Raw genomic sequence first — 19711 nt, forward strand, 5'->3', positions numbered from 1 at the left:
TGCTCAATTGTCTCTATGTTGCGACAGTTATGTACAGAGCATTATATCCGCTGGCTTGAAGCATTTGCTCTCACTAATATAACGCCACCTACAGCTACTTGCGAGATTGTAAGTTGCTGGATCCAGTGCGTTGAAAGCCCCATCATTGATACGACCGATTGCGGCCAACAACTTGAATGTGATCTCTTCCGTGAACTCACGTACCTGCGTGGCGTCCGCGTTATCCACTTTATTGTGCATCACCGATCGGCAAATGCAACAGTTGAAGGCCTTCGCCTTTGCACTACGGCCGCCGTGATGGCAAGCCAGACTCGTTCTTCCTTGGCTGAAGACTTTCCTCCCGTCCTGCCAAGCGTGCCCTTATCTTTCAAGGAAAACCTTGGCCGCACAGCTGCGGAACTGGCGCATGGGGCAACGTTAGGGTTGCCCCGTGAATTTTTCGCACCAGCTACTCTTGCACCCTCGACTCAGGCAGACATGTTCGGCAGTTCCGCTTCCTGTTTGCACGCTTGCTTCCGGGCCCAGTAAAGGTGCACACTTAAGTAATATTTCTGTCGGCAAATACATATCTAATGCGTGCCACGTTTTTGTACGGCGTCAAAGCATCCGACCACCCATTACGCGTTCCTATGGCTGCACTTTCAAGGTACCTAAGCCTATGGGAAAAAAAGCCATTACTATCTACTTCAATGGACGTGAAGAAATCATGGCGACCGACACCGTAAAACCAACCAACCTGTCGTTATCATTATCTGCTCTCAACGACTTTACAACAGCTGAAACGGAGCATATGCCCGATCTCTTGGCATCAAAGGCTCTTTCTTGGGCTCTGCTTCACTGCTACCCTTCTACAGGTGAGTGAGCTCTCGAGGAGACATCATTTGCCTCGGCGATCTTCTATATATGGCGCATTCAGGCGTGTGGGTCTCATTCCTCTTGCTAGGTGTTGTGCAGACAGCGCAAAAGAAAAGGAACAAGAATAAGAGAGCATCTGATCTTGCCGTTGGTCCAAATGGTTCTAAGGACTCACACATTGTTGTAGTGGGCTTAACCTCGGTCCCAATAGGTTAGATTTCAGGCTCGTGTAACAAAGTTGCGCCGTTCGGGTGGTATCTCGCCGTAGAACAATAATTTTCATCTGTCTTGTCCGCATTTTCTTGCGTAAACGCTGGCAGCTCGAACGGCATGCGCGTTGAAAATATGCCACAGCATTCTCGGCAGGAAAATACCCAGCGCAGTGTTTTAAAGAAAGGAAACGCAGTCACTGCAGATGACGATTATAGTTGTGTAGCAAATATACACCCTAAAAGGTGTACTTCACCTAAGAGCATAAGGTCCTCTGTTAAAAAGTTGCTGTCGGATAATTTCATGAATGTTTAATTACATTAAGACTGTACTTTGTGGAAATGATGAGTTTGGAAAATTTTAATGCCGTTTCAAGCCAAGATTGTGAAATCTAGGCAAATTCATGTACTCACCATTATTCCCATGCTGGTTAAATAACCCTGCTTGTAGCTGCCATAGCAAGTAGCGCCACAGTTACCCCTAGTAATTACTGCATGAAATTTGCGGCTAGAGACTATAAACTAGTTCTTCGCAGCACCATTGCAAGATTGCGTCACGTTCCCGCTTAACGATTTCGGCGTTAAAAGCCGTACTTTCTCGCGAACGTCTGTGCCTGTTTCGCCTGCCTATACTCAAAATGATTTCACAGGGTACTCGCATTGTCATGCTTATTTACCCAAAGCATTTTCCGAATATTATTCGCACAAGGGCAAAGTTGGCGATAGCAGCGGCGGCGTTGTAGGCATGTCTAGCTAAGTATATTAGTTTAGAAACCTCAATAAAAGCCGGATCTTCTCGTCGCATTTGTAGGGATGCAAGCTCTGAATTCAACACATTAAATTCTTCGAGGTATTCGCGCGTACGATGCGTTGCGGCTTCCATGTTTTCAGCGGAAGCTGTGTCCGTTAACTGGGGAAGTATTCGCGTGGGTCTGGATATGCCAGGGTTTCAGTGAAGTCTGTGTGGCTAATGTGGATTTCTCATTTTCCAGCAGTTTTTATCACCACGGATAATTTCTGCTGATTGAGTATTAGGCGCCCTCAAATCTTATCTGTGGTATTAAGTTACGAGCACTGAAATAGATGTTGCCAAGAACACCCTACAAACTTTTTTATTCGACATCTTGCCCGAAATGTATCGCTTACAAAATTGGTTAAATAATCTTTCCTGCTTTTAGAGTTGGGAAAACTAAAAAAAAAAGAATGTGGCTTACTGTACAGTAACGAAAATCAGATGTATACCACATACACGCTGCGTCGAATAGTGTTTTGTCATGATGGCATCCTCCTATTGCCTTCCCACGTAATGTAAAGCTTAGGTTAAATTCAACCTTAACAACCTCCTAGCGTTACCACTCAACAATAAACAACTTACTTAGGCCCCTGACTCTTTACGTGAATAGAAGGCGAAAGCAAGCAGTAGGAATATGATCAAATGCGCATCAGTATCACTATGACTGAATTCGAAACCAATATACTTTTAACTTGCTCATGTGCTCATATTGCGCAAAGTCAATTTTGCGAGTGAGCGAGGTCGATTTTGAATGTAAGAAAACAATATTTTCGAATTGGGCAAATCAGTTTCGCGGATGGGCCAGTTCACTTTTGAATGTGAGTCAATCAAATTTCGTAATTCGGCACAGTTCTATTTTTGTGTGAGGGCCACGGCGTCCGTGCGACGCCTTGGCTGCTTGCAGTAGAATTTCACAGTGCGAGCCGCAGCATAAAAAGGGCCGGTAATGTAACGTCATAACTTGTTCACGCGGGCTTCGGTACCATGAGATGTTAACACCGGACGCTCGATGGATTTTCCGCTTCATTGGCTATATAACTTTCGTAATAAAGTGGAAATAAAAGGTGTGGGGTTTTTAATGGTAAAGTACAATATAACTTTACGAACTGCGTTGGGAGCGAAACATTCCCTACCTCGCTCTAATGGCGCCTTTGACGGCCTCCACAGCGCTGCCCATCTTCTAATGACTTTCGCTCCGGCTTTGAGAAGATTGCTGTGGATTCTTTAGACCGCGTAAAGACCGCCATTTTAGCACCCGATGGTGTTTATCAATTGAAACCGATGCCATTCGATATTTGCAGCGCTCCGGCCAGATATGAGCCCATGATGGACTTTATTATTCATGGCTTCAAATGGTCCATATGTCTGTGCTACTTGGATGACGTTATGGTATTCTCCACAACATTCATGAATCACCTTCAGCGCCTCTCAGCTGTCCCGAATGTTTTTCGTCGAGCCTCTCTGCAACTCAACGGATTCGAGTGCCACTTTGGACTTCGCCAGATTAAGCTGCGTGGACATCTTCTTGATGTGAACGGAGTGTAAGAGGACCCAGCGAAAATTATTGCTCTTACGCACTTAACGGTTCAGAAGTGTATGAACGATGCGCGTAGCTTCATCGGGCCTTGTTCGTACTTCCACCGCTTCGCGAACAACTTCGCAGCCGCAGCACGACCACTAACCGAGCTTACGAAGGAATAGGCCGTTTTCAAAAGGAGGGATAAAGAGTAATCTCCGTTCTCGTAACTAATCGCGCTTCTTACAACGGCACTGGGTCTGGCCCATTTTTATCCTTCTGCACCTACGGAAGTCCGATACCAGCGGCAACAGCGTTGGCGGAGTACTAGCACAGCGCCAGCTCCGAAACAATCCTGTTACCGCTTACGCCAGTGGGTCCTCATAACCTCCGAGCACAATTATTTTATTGCTGAGCGTGAGTGCCCGGAACATGGTTTGGGCGATTGCGAAATTTCCTATATGTCCGACGCTCTTCATTCGTCCCAGCCCATTGCACACTTTGCTTGTTGGGCTTAGTAAAAGACTCTAAAGGATGACTTCATCACTGGTCATTACGCTTACATAAATATTCGTATTCTGTCGTTTACAAATCTGGCCGTCTCCACAAGGACGACGATTGCCTGCCTCGTTACCCGGCCGACGAGCCTACGACGTGAACCGTAGCAGCACAGATGGCTTTTTGTCTGTCTGCATCCGCTAACATCACCGATAAGCATTACGAGGAAATACCGGAGCGAGCACTCATTGAGTGTCTGCACTTTTCAACAACGGCTTGTCGGTTCACTGATATGTCCTACCGTGTGGCATTCTCTACCGAAGGAACGTAATCCCTGGCGGTTATGATCTTCTACTCGTTGTGCCCAAACATCTACGACGGACTGTGCTCGTTGAGCTCCGTGATGCACGCAATGCAGGACACCTTTCGGTTTCTTGTACGTACAACCGTGTCCGCTACCGCTTCTAATGGCCTGGTTGCGCTCGCTCTGACCGACGCTGTATTGCTTGCCTTAGAGTAAGGCCCGCGTCGGAAAACGCCTGGGGTGCTACCGGTTGGTCATCTCCAGCCGATCATCGTACCTGTGGAAGATCCTTCATTGTTGGATTTTATGTCCCCGGCCCCTTTCCCACGTCAACCTTTGCGAAGAAATGGGTAGCCTTCGCAAGTAATTAGCGACTCTCCTGGGTGGTTGCGCCAATGATGACGCAAAAATTTCTCTTGCATGACATTATCTTGCTTCGTGGCGTCCCGTAAAAGCTCCTTACTGATCGTGGCAGTAACTTTTTTGTCGAAAGGTATTGGAGACATCATGAGTTGCTGCTCCTCTAAACACAAGCTGACCACTTCGCTAACCTCAAACAAATCGACTAACGGAACGACTGAACAATACCTTCGCCGATATGCTGCTCATGTGCGGTGTGAAGTGCTACCATGACTGGGACGTTTCTCTTCCTTATCTTACATTTTCCTATAATTTTTCTCGGCACGGCCCATCCGGATTTTCCCCAGTTTATCTATTGGGCCGGCCTCGCCCGTTGATACTGCACTTCCTCGTGTGACCTGAACAAGCGCAAATTGGCGCGATGCCATCACCCTGGCGGATCATGCCCACCAACTTGCCCGTACTCGACTGACGGCATCCCAAACCACTCAGCGGTGTCCGGACAACGCCCGCTACGTTGACGCACAGTTTTCGTATGGTGCGCTCGTGCTCATGTGATCAGCCTCTCGTTATGTTGGGCTTTCAGTGAGGCTTCTTTCCCGTACACGGTGCCCAATCAGATTATCCGTCAAGTGACGCCAGTGACCTACGTCGTTACCTAAAGGGCATGACGTAATTTGATCTTGCCACCTCAGCTCCGACAATGAGCATGAGTAGAAGCAGGAGAGAAGTTCTAATATCCACCGAGTGGTTGACCACCATCACAGGGCATATTTTGCACTCATTTTTATATATTTTTCTTTGTCGCGTCTTGACAGAGTCGCCAATTGGACAGTTGTCCGCCGAGTTGCCGCGGCGAGGCATTCACATGGAATTTCACGTTTTGCCTAAGTTTCAAAGCTACCCGCCTTTTTTAAGAACACAGTTCTTTTGTGTTTTCTGTTAGGGATTGATATTGGGGGTACTGAAGGTGCCAACGTATGTGTACAGAGCTTGTTCTTTGTTTACGGAGTGCGGAGCTCAAGCATGGAAAAGCTTGTGCACGGGTGCTATTCTACGTGCTCGTTCAGGTTTTCTTTTCATGATTGCGCTATGGTCAACAAGTGTATGAAGCTATGGAGTGTGTGGGCTCTGTGCGGCCATATTTTGGGATAAAAACGTAACTTGTATCATTGTTGTACTGATGTGAGTATGTAGCTTTGTCAGTACATGCTTTTGATAGGCGCTGAAAACATAATTTACGATGACAAGCTGTTCATTGTCAAGTGTAAATGAATTGCCGTCTCGACAGAAATAAGCGTTGCACGAGTTTGTTGGCTCACGCTGTCTTGGAAGGTGCGCAAAGAAAAGGGGGAAAGTACTCATTGACGGAAACCATTTGTATGTGAAACTTTCGTTCTTGCACGTGCATTGTTCACAAATAATGCACGGTTTCAAGTGTGATGCTTGCGCTTGAGAGCCAGCGACACCAATTTCTCAAAATGGCGTAGGACCAGTTTCACTGCACGCAGAGATGCAAGCGTCATGACAAAATCACGAGAACAGTTTAGATGGTCCGCGTTGAATGCGCACGTTTCTACGTGACGTTCGCGTTATCAAGGGGAATATGTCATGCGCCTGACTTTTGGCCTCGGGCCACTAAGATAATTAAATTATGAAGCTCCACAACCTCGACACATGGCAGTCGATTGTATTCACGCAAGTACATCCGTACGCACTTCGAGCAGAGCGAACATATCGAGTTGTTGAATCCGCAGCGACGCAGTCTGCGCACACGCAAGCGCATCACCTTTCGCGTGTACTTGAGAGAACTTGACTTCATCGCAGCCCTTTTACGCCGAGCCCGGTTCCTTAGAAAACATGAATAATGAAACTCATCAATCCAACAAAAATTACTCCCTAAGTGGCTTGATCTGTGCAAGCCACGAGAGCGGTTTTGCCTGGAAGTACACGGTACATAAATGAAATTGCACCCAAAAAAAGCTCTCCTACGTACACCGCCTTCTTTTTTTTAACTGCACCAAGTTTTTTTTAAAGATTTCCTACGGCAGGTAGCGCAATTCTTGCTCTTCATCCATATTGCTCGGTGAGGCGGCCATTACTTCCACAAGAAATCAAAGTGTACAACTGAATATTTAGCGTAACTACGGCGATTCACTTTTCAAATAATTACTTTAGGTCAGACATTTCAATCTACGAATTACAGCCGCTGAGTTCGCACGGCGTATCCACTTGGAACACATCCTCTGTACAGCACTTGTTCCGAGACATTATTTTCAAAGAATCCGTCAAAATGCACTGTTCCAGCTACTTCTCTACTTAAATGCTTAAAACAGCGCTTTCCTAAAAAAGTTGCTGGAATTATTATCTCGGAATAGGTGCCGCTCAGAGAATTTGTTCTCAATGGATATGTCGTGCGAACTGAGCTGCTGTAATTCGAAGATTGAATTATTTGGTGCAAAGCATTTATTCAAAAGTTAATTAACGTTACTATGTTAACTATTTATTTGAACGTTTTGATTTATCGTAGAAGCAACGGCTGCCTAATGGAATAAGTTACATCAAGGGTTATAATTAATTATAATAATAATCATCATCATCATCAGCCTGGTTACGCCCACTGCAGGGCAAAGGCCTCTCCCATACTTCAACAACCCCGGCCATGTAATAATTGTGGCCATGTCGTCCCTGCAAACTTTCTAATCTCTTCCGCCCATCTAACTTTCTGCCACCCCCTCCTACGCTTCCCTTCCCTTGGAATACAGTCCGTAACCCTTAATGATCATCGGCTATCTTCCCTCCTCATTACATGGCCTGCCCTTGCCCATTTATTTTCCTTGATTTCAACTAATGTGTCATTAACTCGTGTTTGTTCTCTCACCTAGTCTGCTCTTTTCTTCTCCCTTAACGTTACACTCATCATTATTCTTTCCACAGCTCGTTGCGTCGTCCTCAATTTAAGTAGAACCCTTTTCGTAAGCCTCCAGCTTTCTGCCCCGTAGGTGAGTACTGGTAAAACACAGCTATTATACACTGTTCTCTTGAGGGATAATGGCAACCTGATGTTCATGATCTCAGAATGCCTGCCAAACGCACCCCAGCCCATTGTTATTCTTTTGGTTATTTCCGCCTCATGTTCCGGATCCGCCGTCACCACCTAGCCTAAGTAGATGTATTCCCTTACCACTTCCAATGCCTCGCTGCCTATAGTAAATTGCTGTTCTCTTCCGAGACTGTTAGGCATCACTTTAGTTTTCTGCAGATTAATTCTTAGACCCACTCTTCTGCTTAGCCTCTCTAGATCAGTCAGCATGCATTGAAGTTTGTCCCCTGAGTTACTAAGCAAGGCAATATCATCAGCGAATCGCAAGTTACTGAGGTATTCTCCATTAACTTTTATCCATAATTCATCCCAGTCCAGTTTTCTGAATACCTCCTGTAAACACACTGTAAATAGCATTGGAGAGATCGTATCTCCGTGCCTGACGCCTTTCTTTATTGGGATTTTGTTGCTTGCTTTCTGGAGGACAACGGTGACTGTGGAGCCACTATATATATCTTTCAGTATATTAAATACGGCTCGTCTACACCCTGATTCCGTAATGCCTCTATGACTGCTGAGGTTTCGACAGAATCGAACGCTTTCTCGTAGTCAATGAAAGCTATATATAAGGGTTGGTTATATTCCGCACATTTCTCTATCACCTGATTGATAGTGTGAATATGATCTATTGGTGAGTAGCCTTTACGGAATCCTGTCTGGTCCTTTGCTTGACAGAAGTCTAAGGTGTTCCTGATTCTACTTGCGATTACCTTAGTAAATACATTGTAGGTAACGGACAGTAAGCTGATCGGTCTGCAATTTTTCAAGTCTTCGGCGTCCCCTTTCTTATGGATTAGGATTATGTTAGCGTTCTTCCAAGATTACGGTACGCTCGAGGTCATGAGGCATTGCGTATACAGGGTGGCCAGTTTCTCTAGAACAATCTGTCGACCATCCTTCAACAAATCTGCTGTTAGCTGATGCTCCCCAGCTGCCTTCCCCCTTTGCATATCTCCCAAGGCTTTCTTACTTCTTATGGCGTTACCTTTGGGATTTCGAATTCCTCTAGACTATTTTCTCTTCCAGCATTGTCGTGGGTGCCACTGCTACTGTATAAATCTCTGTAGAGCTCTTCAGTCACTTGATCTATCTCATCCATATTAGTAATAATAAATCCGGCTTTGTCTCTTAACGCATACGTCTGATTCTTGCCAATTCCTAGTTTCTTCTATGTTTTTAAGCTTCCTCCGTTCCTGAGAGCATGCTCAATTCTATCCATATTATACTTCCTTATGTCAGCTGTCTTACGCTTGTTGATTAACTTCGAAAGTTCTGCCAGTTCTATGCTAGCTGTAGTGTTAGGTGCTTTCATACATTGGCGTTTCTTGATCAGATCTTTCGTCTCCTGCGATAGTTTGCTGGTATCCTGCCTAACGGAGTTACCACCGACTTCCATTGCAAATTCCTTAATGATGCCCACAAGAATGTCGTTCATTGCTTCAACACTAAGGTCCTCTTCCGGAGTTAAAGCCGAATACCTGTTCTGTAGCTTGATCTGGAATTCCTCTATTTTCCCTCTTACCGCTAACTCATTAATAGGCTTCTTATGTACCAGTCTCTTCCGTTCCCTCCTCAGGTCTAGGCTAATTCGAGTTCTTACCATCCTGTGGTCACTGCAGAGCACCTTGCCGAGCACGTCCACATCTTGTATGGTGCCAGGGTCAGCGCAGAGTATGAAGTCTATTTCAGTTCTAGTCTCTCCGTTCGGGCTCCTCCAGGTCCACTTTCGTCTGTCCCGCTTGCGGAAGAAGGTATTCATTATCCTCATATTATTGTGTTCCGCAAACTTTACTAATAACTCTCCCCTGCTATTCCTAGTGCCTATGCCATATTCCCCCACTGCCTTGTCTCCAGCCTGCTTCTTGCCTACCTTGGCATTAAATTCGCCCTTTAGTATAGTGTATTTATTTTTCACTCTAACCATCGCCGATTCCACGTCTTCATAGAAGCTTTCGACTTCCTGGTCATCATGACTGGATGTAGGGGCGTAGACCTGTACAATCTTCATTTTGTACCTCTTATTAAGTTTCAAAACAAGACCTGCCACCCTCTCGTTAATGCTATAGAATTCCTGTATGTTACCAGCTATATTCTTATGAATCAGGAATCCGACTCCTAGTTCTCTTCTCTCCGCTAAGCCCCGGTAGCACAGGACGTGCCCGCTTTTTAGCACTGTATAGGCTTCTTTCGGCCTCCTAACTTCACTGAGCCCTATTATATCTCATTTTCTGCCCTCTAATTCCTACAATAGCACTGCTAGACTCGCCTCACTAGATAAGGTTCTAGCGTTAAACGTTGCCAGGTTCATTTTCCAATGGCGGCCTGTCCGGAGCCAGGGATTCTTAGCACCCACTGCTGTGTCGCTGGTCGAACCGCCGCCGTGGTCAGTTGCTTTGCCGCTGCTGGGGAATAAGGGCCGATATTATATTCTGCTATGGCACAATATAATATCTGCCATAGCTAATCTTTTAAAAAATTGGTGCAGCTAAACAAAGCAGCTGGTGTAATCGCCGTGCAGAATATCTATACATTATGGGCGAGAAAAAAAAGCTGTCACCTTTGTGCTAGAAACTTGCTGTAAAAGGAATTTGTCCACTAAACTAATGTCGCAATGCTTCTGACTAAAAACAGGCAAGTGTTCCAACATTCAAAACTGATGTGGAACAGCGCGACTCAAACAAGGACACGAGAAAACAAATACCCCCAACATGCGCTTCATATACATGTACGGCAAAACGTGTACGCAGTTACTGTGCAGAGAAAGCTAAAAAATGATCTACTTTTGCCATTTTCATAGAATTACATTATCGCTCCTAGTAAAACAAACAATAAAGATGCCTTAAATAAGGTACAAATTCATGCGCAAACAACCGACAACATTTTTAATGTCTCACTTCGCCTAACCTTATGGGCGAAGCCGGCGCGCAACGGAGCGAACGACCAAAGTGCGAGGGCGAGCGACGAGGAACAAGAAGAAGGAAAGGACGAGCGAGGAGGAAAGTCACTGACCTTAGTTTTAAACAGGGGGTTTAACGCGATTGCTCCCCTCAGTTCTACCTCACACACTACATGGTCATTCAATGACGTGACACGTCAATAGGCTCAAGGCCTAGCGCACTGCTTCGAAGCCCGCCTTTAAGTTGCACCAGGACAGCGCTTTTGAGGTCAGCAGTGGTGCTATTGGCCTGTAGCTAGGATGAATAAGAGGCAAGCGGTGAAAAGACGATCACAAGGATTAGTGGCTAGCGTGAGCTGTTTCCTTTTGGGCAAGTGCGACGTATTCACTTATATATATGCTTGTAAATAGCTCTTCGTCTGTGCCTTCCTACGTAGCAATACGTACAAAGGCGTTTTTGTGATAGGCCCTCACTGAACTGGCCCCCACGAGAATCGAAACCGATTTTACCACCTCGTGCCGAGCTATACACTTCCATGTCGATTGGCCTACGGCAGGGGCTCAAAAAAGAAAAGTGCCAAAACATCCGTGATGCGAAATCACGCACTTCTTTCCTTCGTGAGCATAATCACTATGTAATGGTGGAAGTAATGATAATCAGTGAAATTATATTGGCATGATCCTTAGCCGCATTAGTTCTGTTAGGGGTATTTTATGGCGTTAGCACTTTCCGAGGCTTATATTTGTATCCATGCATATTTCTAGCTCACCGTTGTCCGCACTTATTCAGTCACTGGGTATTCTGTAGCTGAATGGGCAGTGCTCAGGCTGCTCTGCTGAAGGAATAGGGTTTGAAAGCTACCAGCTCTCTTGTGTCACTGAGTATGTGTCAGCGTGTGCCACTCTTCAACGAACCTTTTAGCCAACATGGGCCTTTCGCTTTAGAGGCGGGAATTGACTGGTGCCGCTGTTGAATGAAGATCTTTGACTCTAACTTAGATCATTGGGTACGTCCCACTCGGCCTGTGCTGGTCTTCAAAGAACATCTTTGATACCAACTTCGGTTACTGGGTGTGGGCCAGTAAGTGTGCGCCACTCTTCAATGAAAGCCTTTCACTTCAACTTCACTAACTAGGCGCATGTCACTGGAAATGTACTGCTCTGCTGTGAAGACAAATACCACTTAAACGCATGCGATGTTAAGCGATATCGAATCCACGTCAGAGGGGTTTCTCTAGAACTGCAACGAAATGAATAGGTGGGCTTCGCCACAAGTGTACCATGTGTGCGCAGTTTCATTGATCGCCTTTCATGCCATCATTTGAGCGAACTGCACCTAGAACACACAGAGCAAGTGCCGTTCTTCTGTGAACACCGCGCCAAATTGGGCCCCTGAGCATGCCGCACTTAGTGCACAAGGAGGGAGGAAACAGTTTTCAGCGTTAGCACCAGCGCGTTAGGTTTCTCGTCTCGGAGACCACGCGCAGAGTTCTCGGCAATGCCACGAGTTTGCGCAGCGTGTCTCGAGTGAAGTGAGCGCGAGAAGCCCCGCTGCCGCATTACGCCTTTGCCAGCGTTCGCACGCGTCGGCGTGCCATGCATACCGAAGGCCACGTGCATGTTCCGCCTTGCAGCGCTACATGGCGCCTAGAGTTCTTAGGTGAGTGTGAAAGAGAATTGGCGCTGCAGTACACGCATCGTGCAGAACTCGTTTCGACGGCAGCAATGCGGTGTCTAGCTGTATTGATTTAATGCTAACACATGTCATGACACGAGTGTCACTCATGTCATGTCGTTCGTGCATGTCGTGCATATCGTTCATACCTTGACATATCTTCGTTAATGCCACGACTACGACAGAATCATGTCATTCATACGACTTATGCCATGGCATATATGCCCTAAGCAATATGCCGTGCCATCGAGGTGATGGTGGTAATTCGGGCTATATTTGCAAGTATAACATGCCCCCTGAGTACTCTGCTATGCGTACATACGTAGTTGTAGAAAATACCGCGACGGGATCACGATGCAGAAGGTTATATATATATATATATATATATATATATATATATATATATATATATACATTTCTATATATATACACGTGTGTGTGTGCCTAGAGAGAGAGAGTGCGCGTGAAGCTTGAAAATAATGACGCGCATAAAAATTTTAGATGAAGCTGGAGATCGTAAACTGTGTGGTACATACTACGAGAAATCTACAAATGTGGTATTTGCTGCAACGACTTACTCGCGTCGCATACGGAGTGTAACATTTTACACATAGCGGCAGGGGGTCAGTTGTGTCCCTATAATGTTCGCAATCCCCATGCAATATTTTGTTTCAGAAAAGAGTGGCATTTGACGGTAATATTTTGTATAGATTAGTTTTTTAAAAGATTGAGATCTATTTGCACTAATGCATCATCCAGTATATGTAAACGCATACCTGTGACCATGAAACCTTCATGTCCCGTTTGTCAGCGCGCAATCCAGCTGCCCCGATAAAAACCATCATCCAAGTGACATCCAGTATTGTTTGAACAGTGCCGGAGAACGTTGGGTATGATATAATACATTTTTACAGTCACCAATTCATGATGCATGTGTGCCAGCAACTCTTGCACTTGAAATATTGCTTTTTACGAAGTTCTTTCTTTTGTTGTGCTTGGCTCCCACGTGGCATAACGTCATAATAGAGCTAAGTACCAAGCACGCATGCCTGTTTTATAGCGGTACTGCAACAATGACTTATAGAATGTGTTCATAGTCGATCTTTTATGGTCTTCAGCTTGATCATAGTTCAATTTTACACTTTTGAGCACACTTTCTGTAATTGACTTTGTCCCAGGGTACGTTCAAAGTAGATATTGGGCATCCGCCGCAGACACGGGAGCGGAGCACTTCGCACACTGGACAGTGTATACCTAGTTACTACTTGCATTTCGCAAAAATGCATTGAAGTGAGGACATCGAAGCACTTCCACTTCCTACAACGTGTACTACTCACGTATTTCCCGTTACAGACTGTGAAGATACTATTTTTTGCCCTAGCGCGCACACACCTTATCGCTATGCTAGATTGTAACCTCGGTAGCCTATGTGACTCCACGACAGAGCTCGGCCTCCCTGCAGTCACACATATACTTTAAGGTACGAGATCAACATCAGGAAAAATATTTTGAAGCAACACCCCTTTTGGCGCTTTGTCAGTTTTGGGTCACTTATGTCTAACCTTGGGCACTCTGTAATTTTAACTGTCACTGTAACTAGTGGTGAGGAGATATAAATAAAGCAAATAAATTTGCTTTCTTAGATCACGGCTTTCTTTATCGCACCGCTCCCTACTCCCTGCTTGGCGCTTTTTCAATTTCGTGCCACTTACACCAACAATAAATCCTATGTGTCACTAGTTGTGAATAGAGATAAATAAAATAACTGAATAGGACCAGTGGTTGGTTTTTGACACTTTTCCTAAGAGAAGCAGCTCTATGCTCTTACAATTAGAAAACATATGCCTTCCAGATGGATTCTGCAGCAGTTTCAAACCGTGTTCTGCTGCCCTAGTACCGCTACGATCGGTCTTCTCATTTTATTGGCAGGTATCTTGTCCGACAAGTTTTGATTAACTAAACGCTACGTTTTACATTGTTTAGTTTTAGGATAGCAAAAGTTGTTGCTGCAATGACAGACGACATAGAGGAGAAAAATGGAGATCGGGACGCTAATGTAGGCATCTTTGGACGCCCTTTGTCTTTTGTACTACTTTGACACACATTTGAGGTGCGACAACGCTTCACAGAATGGCAAAATTTATTATTATTTGCATCCAGTGTAGAGATTGACTCCAAAATATTGTAGCCACGCTGCCAAGAACCTCATTACAGTACAGTAGCTGAAGCACTTCCTTAACCAAGTCCTTTTCGAACTGAAGCTCTGTTTAATATTTATTTCCAGATAATATTCGTTATTCTGTTTTTAATCGCAATTTCGCTATACCTCTGCCACAAGTGTCGATGAGGTACACGCCCTTCCTGAGTCACTCCAAAACTCGGCATAACATAATCTATGTGTGTCAAGCGCTATCGTCTGTTTTCTCAAAGATTATAATCATTACCGATAGCAACATTTTGCTACGCATTTAAGGCCTTGTTATTCAAAGTAAGCTAATATTAATCTTAAAACCTACAATGTAGGATAGAAACCTAACATTTTCGTGTTTTACATGACAGTCGTATTTCCAGTTTTCATTTATCGTACAGTGGTTTGGGCTAGTGGCTTCTGTTTATCTTTTCAAATGAACAACGCAAGACCATAACTGTTGGATGTCGTAACTGCACCCGCGAGCCGTGCCTTCGTCCCTACATTTGCACCTTATTTCAGCAGAACGGCGAAGGCGGCGAGCGAAGAGGCTGCTGCCGCGACCAGCATAGCAGGTTTCGAAGGGACGCAGAAAATAGCGCCTCTTACTCCTAACATTCACACACACACTCTCTCTTCCAGAACAACACTGCGCGTGCCGAGCTTGGGCCTCGCGCACGCACCGCCCGATTTTCTTTTTTTTTCTTTTTTTTTTAGCAGTCAACACGAAGGTGCTGGCAGAGAGCGCCGGCCAAAGCGCCCCCAGGTTGCAGCGTCGGCAGTCGATTCAGGGCCCCCCTTCCCGACAGAACGGCGACAACGCGACACAGTCAGACCACATTTCAAAACGTTTCGTGCTTAGTTCAAGTAGTCAGCGTTGAAGGCATAGAGTCACGGCCCCAGAGCTCAGGCTGCCGGCTCCGGGTGTTATGTAACGGGCTAGGGACACGCTGAAGAGACGCTGATGGGACGAACGTACCAACTTTCACCTTTCACCTTTCGTCTGTCCCGAGGACGGACGAAAGGTGAAACGAGTGAGACGAATGGTGCTTCGACGGTGCCCCTGCGAGCATTCACGTCGGCGCATCACGAACCGCATCATTGCACAGCATATATGGTGCGCGTACGAGCAGTTCAGTCGCCATTGGAAAATGAACCTGGCAACGTGTAATGCTAGAACGTTATCTAGTGAGCCGAGTCTAGCAGTGCTATTTTAGGAATTAGAGGGCAGTAAATGGGATATAATAGGGCACAGTGAAGTTAGGAGACCAAAAGAAGCATATACAGTGCGGAAAAGCGGGCACGTCCTGTGCTACCGGGGCTTAGCGGAGAGACGAGAACTAGGAGCCGGATTCCTGATTAATAAGAATATAGCTGGTAACATACAGGAATTCTATAGCATTAACGAGAGGGTGGCAGGTCTTGTTGTGAAACTTAATAAGCGGTACAAAATGAAGGTCGTACAGGTCTATGCGCCTACATCCAGTCATGATGACCAGGAAGTCGAAAGCTTCTATGAAGACGTGGAATCGGCGATGGGTAAAGTCAAAACAAAATACACTATACTGGTGGGCGACCTCAATGCCAAGGTAGGCAAGAAGCAGGCTGGAGACAAGGCAGTGGGAGAATATGGCATAGGCACGAGGAATAGCAGGGGAGAGTTATTAGTAGAGTGTGCGGAACAGAATATTATGCGGATAATGAATAGCTTCTTCCGCAAGCGGGATAGCCGAAAGTGGACGTGGAGGAGCCCGAACGGCGAGACTATAAATGAAATAGACTTCATACTCTGCGCTAAACCTGGCATCGTACAAGATGTGGACGTGCTCAGCAAGGTGCGCTGCAGTGACCATAGGATGGTAAGAACTCGAATTAGCCTAGACCTGAGGAGGGAACGGAAGAAACTGGTACCTAAGAAACCGATCAATGAGGCAGCGGTTAGAGGGAAAACAGAGGAATTCTAGATTAAGCTACAGAACAGGTATTCAGCTTTAAATCAGGAAGCGGACCTTAGTGTTGAAGCAATGAACGACAATCTTGTGGGCATCGTTAAGGAGTGTGCAGTAGAAGTCGGTGGTAACTCCGTTAGACAGGATACCAGTAAGCTATCGCAGGAAACGAAAGATCTGATCAAGAAACGCCAATGTATGAAAGCCTCTAACACTACAGCTACAATAGAACTGGCAGAAATTTCGAAGTTAATCAACAAGCGTAAGACAGCTGACATAAGGAAGTATAATATGGATAGAATTGAACATGCTCTCAGGAATGAAGGAAGCTTAAAAGCAGTGAAGAAGAAACTAGGAATTGGCAAGAATCACATGCATGCTTTAAGAGAAAAAGCCGGCAATATCATTACTAATATGGATGAGGTAGTTGAAGTGGCTGAGGAGTTCTACAGAGATTTATACAGTACCAGTGGCACCCACGACGATAATGGAAGAGAGAATAGTCTAGGGGAATTTGAAATCCCACAGGTAACGCTGGAAGAAGTAAAGAAAGCCTTGGGAGCTATGCAAAGGGAGAAGGCAGCTGGGAAGGATCAGGTAACAGCAGATTTGTTGAAGGATGGTGGGCAGATTGTTCTAGAGAAACTGGCCACCCTGTATACGCACTGCCTCAAGACTTCGAGCGAACCGGAATCTTGGAAAAACGCTAACATAATCCTAATCCATAAGAAAGGGGACGCCAAAGATTTGAAAAATTATATACCGATCAGCTTACTGTCCGTTGCCTACCAAGTCTTTACTAAGGTGATTGCAAATAGAATCAAGAACACCTTAGAGTTCCGTCAACCAAAGGACCAGGCCGGATTCCGCAAAGGCTACTCAACAATAGACCATATTCACACTATCAATCAGGTGATAGAAAAATGTGCGGAATATAACTAACCTTTATATATAGCTTTCATTGATTACGAGAAAGCGTTTGATTCAGTCGAAACCTCAGCAGTCATGGAGGCATTGCGGAATCAGGGTGTAGACGAGCCGTATGTAAAAATACTGAAAGATATATATAGCGGCACCACAGCCACCGTAGTCCTCCATAAAGAAAGCAACAAAATCCCAATAAAGAAAGGCGTCAGGCAGGGAGATACGATCACTCCAATGCTATTCACAGCGTGTTTACAGGAGGTATTCAGAGACCTGCATTGGGAAGAATTGGTGATAAGAGTTAATTGAGAATACCTTAGTAACTTGCGATTCGCTGATGATATTGCCTTGCTTAGTAACTCAGGGGACCAACAGCAATGCATGCTCACTGACCTAGAGAGGCAAAGTTGAAGGGTAGGTCTAAAAATTAATCTGCAGAAAACTAAAGTAATGTTTAACAGTCTCGGAAGAGAACTGCAGTTTACGATAGGTAGTGAGGCACTGGAAGTGGTAAGGGAATGCATCTACTTAGGACCGGTAGTGACTGCGGATCGGGATCATGAGACTGAAATAATCAGAAGAATAAGAATGGTCTGGGGTGCGTTTGGCAGGAATTTTCAGATCATGAACAGCAGGTTGCTTTTATCCCTCAAGAGAAAAGTTTATAACAGCTGTGTCTTACCAGTATTCATGTACGGGGCAGAAACCTGGAGGCTAACGAAGAGGGCTCTACTTAAATTGAGGACGACGCAACGAGCTTTGGAAAGGAGAATGATAGGTGTAACGTTAAGGGATAAGAAAAGAGCAGATTGGGTAAGGCAACAAACCCGAGTTAATGATATCTTAGTTAAAATCAAGAAAAAGAAATGGGCATGGGCAGGACATGAAATGAGGAGGCAAGATAACCGATGCTCATTAAGAGTTACGGAATGGATTCCAAGGGAAGGGAAGTGTAGCAGAGGGCGGCAGAAAGGCGGATGAGATTAAGAAGTTTGCAGAGACAACATGGCCACAATTAGTACATGACCGGGGTAGTTGGGGAAGTATGGGAGAGGCCTTTGCCCTGCAGTGGGCGTAACCAGGCTGATGATGATGATGATGATGATGATGATGATGATGATGATGATTGGGCGGACCACGACTTGCACATTGCATTTCCGCAAGACACACCCTGTTGGGAGGCGAAAACGATCCGGTGGAGCCGGGGATGGGTGGCATCGTTAGCAAGCAACAGGCCGGCAGAGAAAGGTGAGGTCAAGGCCCGCAGGAGTGTCCGGTGGTCGATGACGACGGCCGACGGTGGTTGCAGTGCAGCCGGCATTGCGACATCGCAGAAGCGGAGAGCTGAACGAGGCAGTGAGGCGCACAGCGACGAGGCACGAACGTACACAGAAGAAGCACAGGCTTAGTCCCGCAAGGCTGGTTAGGTAGAGTGATCTGTGCCAATAGCGCCGTGGGCCGCACTGGTCGTCGGAGGTATGGCCCATTTGATCTCCAGAGTCGCAGCAGATAGTGTCCCGTGTCTACGGTGGTGACAGGCTGCAAGATCAGAGGTAGCGGAGTGGTCGGTGCTCGCGCACCGGCTCCTCGGCGGTTGGCGTGGACATATCGGGTAGTGGGTAGGTCGGGTGACGAGTGGCAGCAGCGATGTCTGTTTGTGGCATGCGGCGCGAGAGCCCGCGTCAGGTCGGCTATATCACCACTGTCACGTACCATCACAGGTGGCGACCAAGTGGGCGACCCAGTGTGCGCCCACCTGAACGATAGAGACCCTTAAGAAAGCATCAGGCAGTGGACTGTGCGACAGTGCACCTGTCAGTCGACGAAAGGGTATCGTGGCTCGTGAAGGGAAGGAGGCTGGCCTGATGAGAATGGCGTGCGGCAACAAGGAGAGGCGCGCTGGGTGATCGCATTGAGAGTGTTTGGACCCGCTTGAAATTCGTTTGGACCCGTTGAAACTTGTTGGGACACCATCGCGTCGAATGTGATCAATACCCTCCGGAGCTCACTAGGCATCGCCACATTTACCTCTTGACAGCTGTAATTATACGTGACCTCCATCAAAAGCATTTCACAAACTACAGCGTTTCCCTTTCTACTAACGTGCGAGTCTAGAGGGGCCGTAGATACAACTTTAGAGAGGAGGAAGGAGAAGAGGCGGTGCCATAGAAAGTAGGGGTTGGAAGGTGACATGAGGAGGCAAGGCAATCCTCCTAACATACGACGGCTGTTGCACGGAAACTGGATAAGCTCAAGTTCGAGGTTTGGTACAGTAGGTTTCTGCCAATTCTGAGAATAAACACCATGCAGATACGTCAAGCGGAGAAATCACACAGGGTGTGCAGATGCAGAGCCGCAATATTTAAAACACACTAAAGCATCCACGCGACACGACGAGAAGCGGTTGACCGTCAAATCATCACTTCTCTGTCCAACGCGGT

This window comes from Dermacentor variabilis, chromosome 6 (genome assembly GCF_050947875.1).
Source record: "Dermacentor variabilis isolate Ectoservices chromosome 6, ASM5094787v1, whole genome shotgun sequence".
In the NCBI taxonomy this organism is placed as follows: Eukaryota; Metazoa; Arthropoda; class Arachnida; order Ixodida; family Ixodidae; genus Dermacentor; species Dermacentor variabilis.